Source organism: Macaca nemestrina, chromosome 11 (genome assembly GCF_043159975.1).
Source record: "Macaca nemestrina isolate mMacNem1 chromosome 11, mMacNem.hap1, whole genome shotgun sequence".
NCBI classification, from domain to species: Eukaryota; Metazoa; Chordata; class Mammalia; order Primates; family Cercopithecidae; genus Macaca; species Macaca nemestrina.
In genome coordinates, this window is record NC_092135.1 from 84,394,829 (window position 1) to 84,406,997 (window position 12,169).

Below are 12,169 nucleotides of genomic sequence, written 5' to 3' on the forward strand. Positions count from 1 at the left end.
AATGAAGAGTTTATCAAAGGTTGCTGAGAATATTGACCTCCACGTCTAGACCAGACCACATACACAGGGGCACAAAAGATAGTTACAAGTATCAGTTTTCTGTTACTTTAAGTATTATGCTTTAAAGTTTAATCCGAAGGGGAAAATAAACTTTGTAGTATCTTGCTCAATTTCTTTATATACCATGAAATAGGCAATATAGAATATTCAAAATAAAAGTAAAAACAATCAAAAACAAAGAAATTTATTTGACTCACATGGCATTCTGTTGGCAAAGAAAATTGTGTTAAGGTTTATCAAATTTTCCCACCAATATCGTATTTTCAATCCAGTACCATGCTCAAGTTATGGTAGATCCTTATGTTCCTGATGTGTCCTTTATCTAATTATTTAAATTACATTAAAAATGCCCAAATCTATTCAGTCATACAAACTATATTTTCTATGAGTTTTAAGGAAAGTATAAACATATACAACTTTACGATCACATCAAATTTCAATCAACTAAGATGTAATCAAAAGTATAATTTCAGTTAAGCAAAATGACTTGTACTTAAAACCCAAAAAGCCAGGCAGGGTGGCTCAAGCCTGTAATCCCAGCACTTTGGGAGGCCAAGACAGGCAGATCACTTGAGGTCAGGAGTTTGAGACCAGTCTGGCCGACATGGCAAAACACCATCTCTACTAAAAATACAGAAATTAGCCAGGCATGGTGGCATAAGCCTGTAGGCCCAGCTACTCGGGAGGCTGAGGCAGGAGAATCGCTCAAACCCAGGAGATGGAGGTTGCAGTGAGCCAGGGTTGCGCCACTGCACTCGAGCCTTGACAACAGAGCAAGATGCTGTCGCAAAACACACAGACACACACACACACACAAACACAAACAATAAAGTATGTATTTTATTTCCCCAACGAAGAGTGTTTATTAATGACTAGTATCCATAAGAAAAGCTTTCTTTAAAATCATAAACACTAAACTGTTACATATACTATTAATTTACACATGCACACTATTACAAGTACTCATTATACGTATAGTATTATATATGTTTACTAGTAAAAGTATGGAAAATTCATTCTGGTTATAGAACAAAGAACAAAAAGAGTTTGAATTCACTGAACATATACTGTGTGTCTCTTTCAAGTTATGATGTGTTATAGCCTGATTGACACAATAGTGATAGACTAAGGGCACAACTCCATAAGAAACTATGGAAATATGCAGGAGCTTATTCATTCATGTATATCCATCTAGTGGTATATAACCTTTGTATTCTTGATTGCTGACTCGGCAGAAAATTAGAGTGTTACTTAAGCCAAATTAGAGTCACCATGTGTACCAATCCATAAACTTGGACTGGCCTTTGAAATATGATCCAGCTAGTAAGCATCCAGACTTCTATTAGATCTGGGGAACCAAAGATGAATAAGACACAACTTAAACCCTCTAAATGAAGTGGCTCTCATATATTCTGACTGAAACCAATTAAACTGGGACAATGACCTACAGATAATTTATCTGACATTTGATTTAAAAACAAATTTTGGGAGCATTATGTACTAACATTCTTCAGCAAGAGAGCCATAAATAATTCATTTTACACGGAATCCATTTGTGCTTTTAAGTCTAACTATTGCAATATTATGGATCAAAATTTTTGCTAATGCTCGTATGCATTGCTGCATTCTATAGGATTAAGTAAATCATTCAAAATTGGTAAATCATTGATAAAATGACATTAAAATATCAATGATTTATAATTTAAACCCCAAAATAGTATTAATTTAAAAACTACAACTAAGTGATGATAAAATGGTAAAAGTATCCTTTCTGGAATTACTGAGAATCACAACTAACAATCATGTCTTGGGAAAAATATAATTCTAAGACAATGTAATATGTAATAATAACATCATAAAGTTTATGATACAAATGTCAGTAACCCTTATAAACCTTTTCATAAAATACCCTTTCGTTTATCCATTTAACAAATTTATTGAGATTCTTACATGTACTAGACACTATACACTATACTCGGTGCTGGGGACATAACAGCAAAAATATAACAAATATAAATGATCATGCTATCGAGGTACATATGATGAGAGGAAAAATAATCAACCAATCAATCATAAAGAAGTAAGAAATGAAACATGAAATTATATATATATATGTAGAGAGAGAGGCTTTATGTATATGTATGCATACATATATATGTATGTAAACACACACACTAAGGGACTTTGGCTTAATTACAGGGTCAGATGAACCCTCCTGAGGAAATGGTCCTTGTGATAAGATGTAAAAGTTAATTGAAGAAGAAGATGGGGCCGGGCACAAAGTCTCAAGTCTGTAATCCCAGCACATTGAGAGGCTGAGGCAGGCAAATCACTTGAGGCCAGGAGTCTAAGACCAGCCTGACCAATACGGCAAAACCCTGTCTCTACTAAAAGTACAAAAATTAGCTTGGCATGGTGGCACACGCTTGTAGTCCCAGCTACTTGAGAGGCTGAAGCACGAGAATTCCTTGAACCCAGGAGGCACAGGTTGCAGTGAGCCGAGATTGCACTACTGCACTCCAGTCTGGGCGACAAAGCAAGACTCTGTCAAAAAGAAAAAAGAAAGAAAAAGAAAAGAAAGGAAAAGAAAAGAAAAAAGGTTACATTCACTTAGAACATCAGAAAGAGCATGTGCAATATCTGGGGTAGAGCCACCTTGGGGAACACAATAAAGTCAAGGAAAGCCTGCATGGCTGCAGAAGGCAGTGACAGGCAAAGCACAGTGTAGGATGAGAATGGAAAACTGGATTAGAAAGACAATATGCAAGGTTCGTAGGCTTTTAAAGGATTAACATCTAACAAAATGAAATGTTTCAATTTAGCATTTAGTTGACAGAATATCCTGGTGAGATTGTGAGTAAGCTAGAGGAGAAATTAGCACCTACAAGAAATGCTTTGTGTCTCCCTTTTGGGGAGATGGTAAGTATATTTTTATGTTTAAGATATAGTTGCATTATGCTGCATGACATAGTTATTATTCTCTAAATGTGTATAGTTCAAATTTGGATGATGTGGACTCTGCTAGATAATGTGTGTTGATATTCAATGGAATAATATATAATCCCAAGGGCCATATAAATATAATACATATTGCATGTTTTAAAATATACATTGATGGTGTCATGATGTGATCAAAGATATTCAAAGTCATCCTTGCCTTTCTAAGTAAATACTTCCCTGTAACACAAGAATTAAGAGCCTAAAAACTGTATTTGTCAGACATTCTTGCAAGAAATTTTCTGGCTTAAATTCTGCCAACAAGATGCACTCTCATAAAATGTGGAAGTTTGAAAAGAAAGAGAAGTATTGTCCACCTCCAAAAGTAATGCATAAATCATGTCTTAAATTATGAACAAGACTTGAGAGCAGGTAGCTTATTTCGGAGTTCATCCAGAAGCAGAAGAAAGTGGAAAAGTGACACAAGGAAAGGAAGAAAGCCAATAAAAGGACATTGACAAATGGATTACAGCTGTAGTCAACTGAGGCTCAATCTTGCTGGAAACCCTTGGAGGGATTATATAGAATATACTTCAGAATTGTTCCACTGAGGGTAAGGAGCTGCCATGTTCATCCACCAACTTCTGATCCTCAGTGGTTGAAGGTTGCTCCTGGGGCATTCACTTTCTGACACTCATGTTCTGACTTACATGCAGCATGTCTATACAGTCACATAAAGCCCTCAGACAGACAGACATAGCTTCTGAATGCATAGGAATTGATCCCACAAAGCTTCAAGGGGTATTTTAGAGGGACCAAGATCTATAATGAGTACAGAGCTCTTAGGACTCACTTCAGCACTGCAGGAGGTTGAGATTATTGGCATTAACTTTGTGATTCCTGCATTTCTGGGTTTTCTAAATACCAGAGCACTTTCCTCTGATGTTTCCTGCCTCTGATTTCCAACCATGTTGTGTCTAATTTCCTGTATTAAATACCTTCTACCTAAAGTGGTTTCTGTTTTCCTGACCATGCTAGCTGACATGGGCAGGATAGGAATAAAGATGTGGAGATACTCAAGAAATATTTAATACCTAAAAAAATCACCTCGGCCGGGCGCGGTGGCTCAAGCCTGTAATCCCAGCACTTTGGGAGGCCGAGACGGGCGGATCACGAGGTCAGGAGATCGAGACCATCCTGGCTAAAACGGTGAAACCCCGTCTCTACTAAAAAATACAAAAAATTAGCCGGGCGAGGTGGCAGGCGCCTGTAGTCCCAGCAACTCGGGAGGCTGAGGCAGGAGAATGGCATAAAACCCGGGAGGTGGAGCTTGCAGTGAGCTGAGAGATCTGGCCACTGCACTCCAGCCTGGGTGACAGAGTGAGACTCCGTCTCAAAAAAAAAAAAAAAAATCACCTCAGTCAATAATTACATGAGGGAAAGGTGAAAGAGGAAAAATCTATAATGATTAACTAAAGTAGAATAGAAGAAATACGTTTGTTCATATTAGAATGAGGGGCAAGGTGAGGGAAACAACTATTTTTCAGATATGTAGAGTTTGATGAAACTTCAATACACTTAAATGGGAATTATATTTAGGAGGCAGTTTGACAGATGTATGAATCTGCATTTCAGAAGAGATGTTGGGTTGGTGTCATAGATTTAGAAATCTGAGTTCCAACAATATTTGAAACTAGGTAAGGTTTCCTATGAAGACTATTTAAAACAAGAATAGATACAAAAAAATTGAAGATGCAAGTGAGGGAGTGCCTGGGGAGGAAATTGAGGAACTGTCAGTAAAACGTAAAAAAAAAAAAAAAAAAATAGAAAAGAAGCCAAGGAAGAAGAAAATTTCAAGACTGACCACAGTATCAAATAGAGCAGATCTGGGGGGAAAAAAAAAAAAACACAGAGCGAGAGAGAGATTCTAAAGTATCCTTTGAAATGGACAACGGTTAGATCATTGGTAATTGAAGCAAAAGCATTCTTAGCGGTATAACTGGAACAATGCTTGACAGAAATAGGTTGAAATTTTTAAATTTAGCTGTAACAGCAAGAGAACAGGGAAGTTACTAGAAAAAATACACATATGTGTAAATGTATGTATTATGAGTTCTATAACAAATTTTTATGTTATTCACTTACCTATCTGTATATTCAACTTCATAAAAACACTATAAATACAAATACTTATTAACTTTTTAAATATTTATTCAATACTGTTTCAGGTTTTTTTGAAGACTTTGTTATTTATTTTACAAAAGAATCATTTTGTCTTCGTTTATATCTGGGTAGTCATTTTAAATGTATAAGTTTTCCTTACATTTAAGTAATATTAAATAAGTTTGTTCTTTCTTATATACTCTAATTATTTAGTTTCTATGCTACTTCCATGTTGAAAGTGATAAAGCTTTTAATACACGAGAGCTGCCTCCTAGAAGCTCAGAAATGCTTGTGTTAATTGAGAATTTGTCAGTATGTTACCCCTGGATGCACGTGGATAAATCATACTGGTATTAGTAGGATTACAATAATGCAATGCAATAAGCCTTTACAGCTCTTTATTTTTAACACAATTTATGGCTTGTGGCACACAATACTACTTAAAATGTGAATTTAGAAAATCCTATGCCAAGCACACTGGAAGCAGCATTTTTTTTTTCCTGTTTTAGAATTTACATCTGCAGTACTCAAAAAATTCCATGGGTCTGTCATCAATAAACAGTACTAGATTATATGCTAAACACCAGAAATACAAGGATAAGAGAGATATGCCTTAGGACTTTTTTTCCAAACCACAGCTTGACACCAATTAGAGATTTGTTAAATCAGTATTTTATGTTGCACTGATGTTTCTAATGGGATGGAAAGGATGGAATGACATGGAATAGCATGGAAAATATTTGCATACCTTACCTATTACAAATATAAATATTATTTCATGAAATTGAATTTCAGTTTTATATATTACTCACATAAGGATGTGTATGGTGATAGACATGCAAATAGAGCATTTCAAAGTAATAATATAAGTGCCATGATAAAAGGATATTCTAGTCATATATAAACTAGAGAAAAGGGATTTAACCCGGCCTGCAGAGACACAGGAATCTTTAAGAAGGAAATAAATGCAGTATTTACCAGTTATACTAATCAACATCAGGTTATTCATTAAATAAAATCCTAAATGTATTGTGGAAGAACAATTTGAAGTGGTGCTATTGGAAATATTTTTATGCCTTATAAAATTCTGTAAAATACTGCTTAGATATTAAGACTTCACAAGCTACAATGGCATGTCCATTAACCCCACTGAAAAATAGTTATAGCCAGTTATGGTGGCTTGTGCCTATAAATCTTAACACTTTGGGAGGCTGAAGTGGGAGGATGGCTTAAGACCAGGAGTTCAAGACCACCCTGGGCAACATAGTGAGAGCCTATCTAATCAAAAATAAAATAAAATTAGCCAGGCATGGTGGCATGGTGGATGACTCAAGCCTGTAGTCTCTACTACTCAAGAGGCTAAGGCAGAGGATCGCTTGAGCCCAGGAGTTTAAGGCTGCAATGAGCTATGATCACAGCCCAGATGACAGACCAAGACTTTTTCTCTAAAAAAGAAAAGAAAATTCAACAAAATACTAATATAATAATTTTTTCCACAATTTTTGTTTTACAGTTCACTTTTCTTTTTTTTTCTCTTTTTTTCTTTTTTTGAGACAGAGTCTCTTTGTCGCCCAGGCTGGAGTACAGTGGCACGATCTCAGCTCAATGCAACCTCTACTTCCCGGGGTCAAGCGATTCTTCTGCCTCAGCCTCCCAAGTAGCTGGGATTGCACCTGGCTAATTTTTGTACTTTTAGTAGAGACGGCGTTTCACCATGTTGGCCAGGCTGGTCTCAAACTCCTGGACTCCGGTGATCATCCATCTCAGCCTCCCAAAGTGTTGGGATTACAGGCATGAGCCACCACACCCAGACTAGAGTATACTTTTCAATTTATAGTTACAAATATGTCTTGAAAGAAATAATATGTTACTCCTATTTGGATTTTTTTCAAATTAACTTTTTTACTATTTAAAGTTGGTAGCTCCATATTAGGAAGAGGAAGCATAAATACTGAATACAGCATACATATTTGAAACATTCACATTAGGCTTCAGAACATTTTCACCAATGTTCTGTGGAACAATGGACATATTCTATGTTTAATGGACACACTCACCTTGATTCTGTCTTTGATTTTTTTTTACAATTCTTCAAGGCCTCTAAGTAATCGAATGTTACAGGTTTCAATAACCAGTTACATGGTGATGATTCTCAAGTCTATATTCAGCTCCAGGTCTGTATTTTCCAGCATTGAACAGCTCCTTTTGTATATTTCACAAATACCTCAAAATCAGCCATCTTCTAAATAAATTTATTATTTTATAACAAAAATAAGATTCCCTATGTACAGTAGAGTACATAACCAGCTAAGCGGTTAGTAGCACCATCATCTAACTAGTCACTTGAGCAAGAAAGCTAGTAGTTATCTGAGATTCCCTCCTCTCCATTATATTACCATTTTCAATTAATTAATAAGACTAGAGGATTTTCCAAACTCAGTTTACCACTCCCTCTTCTTTATTCACCTTCCACTGCTTTAGTTCAACTCATCACTTACACAAATTTAGTATCCTCCCTACCTCCCATCTTCTTCTCTAACTCAACCTCTTCTCTGCTGTCAGAGTAATGTTTCTATAACAGAAATTAAACTACGTCATTCATCTACTTAAAATTCTGTAATGGCTCCTTATTTCTGACTAAGATCCCTAGTACATAAGGCCCTTCTACTACCTACTACCTTGTCCTCAAAGACAGTAATTCCATCTTAACATCATTAAACTGCAGCCCAACTGTTTAACAAGCTTACTGTTAGGTAAGCCCAACTCTTTAACAACCTTACTGTTGGTACCTGCTTTCTAGCCACAACTCCCATAACCCTTTCTGCCTCACATGATGCACATCATTTTCTAGCAGGACTAAATCATCTGCCAGTGCCAGAGGACATAAATCTATCTCAAGCTGTGAGATTTTCACAGGCTGGTCCTTTTCCTGCTGTTATAGGTGTCTTTTTGCAATCCATGCTCCAAGACTCAGTAAAATGTTCCTACATGGTTTCATGCTTTTTTTCCTATATTTTTTGGATTTTTTTCCAAAATTTCCAACTTTTCAAGAAAAAATTAACTGTCGCCTCTTCTGTATTCCTGTTGCCCTTTGTAGATTTATTATACTTATTAGAAGTATTTTATTAAAATATAGTTTTCATTTGATTATTAAACCACTTATAATATTGCTGTAACTGCTCAGGTTTTTAACACCACCCCTAGATATTGAATCTTCAAAGTTCAGGGTTCTATTCTTTTTATATTTCCAGCATCCATCACAGTCTAGCTCCCAGGAAGTGAACTTAATAAAGGTCTGTTGAATAAATATATCAACATGAGACAAAAATAATATCATTAAGTGACTGGTTGTTACTTTAAATGTTCTCCTCTGAAAAGACATTATGATTAGGGTGTGTGATCATTTGGCTACATCCAACTTAATCTTGGAGATGATCATTGTTGTCATATATTTATATGCAATGAAAACATTGTGGTTATTAGGTTGCTTTTGTCTTTTCCATATCAGAGAGACAAATTTCAACGTTGTCAGGATTTTTTTGTACACCACACCATGCACTTTGCAGTATGGAATATTCTTTTTCAACCCCTAAGAGCAAGGGGTAAGGAGGTGAACATAAGAAAGGCTAATTTGGTATGAATGGATTTTGGGACAATTATGCCTCTCTCCATGGCTTGGTTAACAGGACCTTCGACATTTTGCTTATGATCCATTTATCAGACTGTAATTTCTAGTATTCACTTTCTTCCTTCATGAAAATCCAAACTGTTTATCTTTAGTTGCTTACCTTAAAAATAAAAGTTGCTCAGGCTGGGCATGGTGGCACACTCCTTTTTTGGAGGAGCATTTTGGGAGGCAAGGTGGGCAGATTGCTTGAGCCCAGGAGTTTGAGACCAGCCTGGGAAACATGGAGAAACCCCACCTCTACCAAAAAAACAAAAAAAAATACAAAAGTTAGTCGGCCTGGTGGCATGCATCTGTGATTCCAGCTACTCAGGAGCCTGATGTGGAAGAAACACCTGAGCCTGGGAAGTCGAGGCTGCAGTGAATTGTGACCACTCCACTGCACCCCCAGCCTGGGTGATGGAGTAAGACCCTATCACTAAATAAATAAATAAACTAAAAATTTTTTAAGTTGCTAATCAAATAGGATTGGACCACAAACCCATGAGTGAGCCCAGCTAGCATTAAGTAGACCCAACCAGCCTACCCATACATTCGTAAGCAAAAAATCAGTACATGTTTTATGTCATTGCTATTTTGTGGTTGCTTATTTCATAGCATTATTGTGGCAATGGATAGCTGAAACAGAATCCTAGTTCAGAAAGTCTCCAGTTAAAATATACCAGTAACAGGTAGTTGTGAGAGTTTGCCAGTCCTTTAGTATCCATTTATAGCAATCTTTGGAGAGATGTAGATTTGCCTTATCTTCCACTGATGGGAGACCAGGCACAGTAGGCAGTATAAAAAGAATTAGACCTGAATGTCCGGAAAGCAAAGTTTTAGCTGTGGCTGTACTACTAGGTAATAGGGACCTTGGACAAGTTAAAATAAGATAATATTAAGATTACAGTTGTTCCCAAATCTGACTATAAAAGTACTGGAGAAGTTTTCCTGTGACATTATTTTTGACATAAATTCCCAGTAGTTCAGAAGTGGTACTAGAAAAAAACTTTTAAAAATTGGTTATCTGTAAGATTAGGGGTCTCAAATCCTCAGTTGTATTTGCAAGTTATTTTTATGGGTCATTCCAGATTATTTTTTATCACTCTTTTCTTTGGTGAGCTATTGGTATGAACAAACTTACTTAGAAAATAAGTGGTGCATTAACACCAAAAAATGAATAAAGCCCCTCTCTAATGATGAATTAACCACTCCAATGTGAAAAGGTCTATGTATTTTCTAAGTAAAATGGTATTTACAATCTACAGTCTGGTTGTGGTAAGCAGAATTCTAAGATTTCAGGTCCCTGGTATATACACACACCTCTCATTCAATCAAACACTAACCTAGGTGCTAGTGTGAAAGCATTATATAGATGTAATTAAGCTCCCAAATCAGTTGACCTTAAAGTAGAAAGATTACGATCACAGAGTCTGGCCTAATCACATGAGCCCTAAAAAGGAAACAGGTTCTTCCTGATAAAAGAGATTCAAAGCATCAGAGGACTCCATGTCAGGGAGATTATCTAATGCTGGCTTTGAATATAGAGGGGGCCACAGGGCAAAGAATGCAGGTGGCCTCTAGGAGTGGAGAGCAGCCCCTAGATGACTGTCAGCAAGGAAATGTGGACCTCAGTACTACAACCATAAGAAATTAAATCTTGCCACAACCACATGAGCTCCAGACAAGAAGACAGCCAAGACAACATCTTGATTTTAGCTTTCTGGGACCTTCAGCTAAGCGGTGGTCAGACTTCTGACCTATAGAAGTATGGGAAAATGGCTGTTTTTTCAAGCAGTAAACTTTGTGGAAATTTGTTGTACAACATTACAAACCTAACACACTAATATAAAGGATTCTGTATTTGAATTTTGGAATTTAGGAAAGCTGAGTTCCTGCATCCATTACTATAATTGATTAGACAGCCTAAAACAAGACAGTGGCTTTCCTTAATGCCTTCCCTTAGCCTGAAGAATCCCATAACAAAGCAGCTTAATATTACACAATGTAATATATTCAGAATTTAAATACCTCCTTAAAACAAATGTAGAAATAAAATACTCACTTTATTTGCTTTTCTTTTCTTACATTGTGAAGAATCCCTCCAATATGTCATAAAAATGACTTGATTTTAATTAGGAGTCTAACAAAAAAAGTAACTATGATATTCCAGAAAAAAACTCAGTCATCAGTTCTGACAAATACTCTATTAATAAATGATGTTATTAATATTTTATGTATTTAATTTTAATGCTTCTGAAATAATTATTGATATTACAATTTATTCTTTAAGTCTATTATTCTATAAGTAAATCTAGGTTAATCTTCTGGCAGAAACCACGGCTCTGAACACAGTGGAAAAAAAGTAGAGAGAGAAATCTATTCGGTTTACCTTGTAAAATACTCTGAGCAATCTCTTTAAAGCACACATACAAAAATTCGAATTTAGAATTTAGCAATTTAGAATTTCAGTGATTTTCATTGAGAATTTCAGCAATTTTCATTCTTTTAATAATTGCTTCAGTGTTGATGTTATTAAAATAAAGTACCTGCATTTGCCATGATGAAGTATCAACACAAGTCATTTGTTTTACAAAAGGTATTGGCTGCCATCTCTTGGACTATGTGAGCATTGTGCTTCAAAAAGAATAAACAAATTAAACCCTCAGCCTTTGCAAAAATTTCTTCACAAAAGAAATCCAAAAAACGTGTAAATAGTTGAGCAGCAAACAAATATTAATTGCATGTATTTGATTATTTCACTTTGAAATATGACTTACGTACGTGGTTAATTTTTCTTGGATGTGTTTTTAAAAGGTTTATTCAAACAGAAGGCAAATAAATGTATACATTATCCTAATTTTAGATTTTATGTTTTTATTTAAAATATTATTTGCACACTTTCACTTAACGATTTTTCCATCTTCTTCTATAGTTATGGCTACAACACTAGTCACTTCTCTCTTTAACATATGAGTTAAGATGCCAAGTCTGATTCCTTTCTTCTGAACCTAATTGACAGCACAAATCCTTCAGAGATAAATAATTATGGTTTCTCACTAGAATCAAGTTTATTATCATCTTACATACCATGTGGTTGAAACTAATAGGACAAAGAGAAAGCTTAATTATTGATATAATTATTGATATAAAACTAAACTATACTCATTTTAGAGAAGTTAGTGATAAAAACTCACATTTCAATCTTCTCTCCATTCATGATTCATTCTGTATGGCATCTATACATACTTTCTTAAATTTTATAAATTAATGATTTTCTAAAAGAAGAAAGTATTTGAGAAGACTCAGTCCCTAAATTATACTTAATTTTACCTAGAAGATACC